The sequence below is a fragment of the Haplochromis burtoni genome, unplaced genomic scaffold (assembly GCF_018398535.1).
Source record: "Haplochromis burtoni strain Fernald_Lab_line unplaced genomic scaffold, NCSU_Asbu1 Contig_61, whole genome shotgun sequence".
Taxonomy (NCBI): Eukaryota; Metazoa; Chordata; class Actinopteri; order Cichliformes; family Cichlidae; genus Haplochromis; species Haplochromis burtoni.
The window spans coordinates 1,297,631-1,298,237 of NW_024582422.1; positions in this window are offsets into that span (position 1 = coordinate 1,297,631).

A 607-nucleotide genomic window follows, 5' to 3' on the forward strand; every position below is an offset into this window, starting at 1 on the left:
GTACTGAGTACCACCTCTCTAGCAATGTCATTTAGCTACTAAACATATGGCTAAATAGGCAGTCTATATTTCTAGCAAACTACCAAAATGTGACACTTCTTGATCATAAGAAGAACTTGATCATAATTCAAAATCATAACAAATAAAGAAAAATACCACATAAAGTATTATTAGTGGGCTCAGTAGTGTAGGTGAATATGTGAGATGAGAAGTTCTGAATGCCATGAACCAAATGCTCACTAACAAACCAAATGGATGTCTCAGAGAGGCGAGGACTCCAACGACTGAGCTCCAGTGGAGTGCTTTGAAAGAGGACCAGCACACCAAGCCCAGGTGTTGGCTGTGATGCCTCCACTTAGTACCTACAAGAAAAGCTGCCACACAGACAGGAAGGTGGGACAGAGAGGGTCTGCAGATCACCAAAGTTACTCCAAATTACCCTCATGGGGGGGATATGCATTTAGTACCTAATGTTATGTCAAATTTGCCAAGAACGTTAATCCCAAAGATCACGACTCCTCCTCCTCTGTGGATCACGAATATATAGAATAGCCTTAGCTAGTGAAACATTTTGTTTGGACCAACATGCCAATTAGCCAACAGGCCA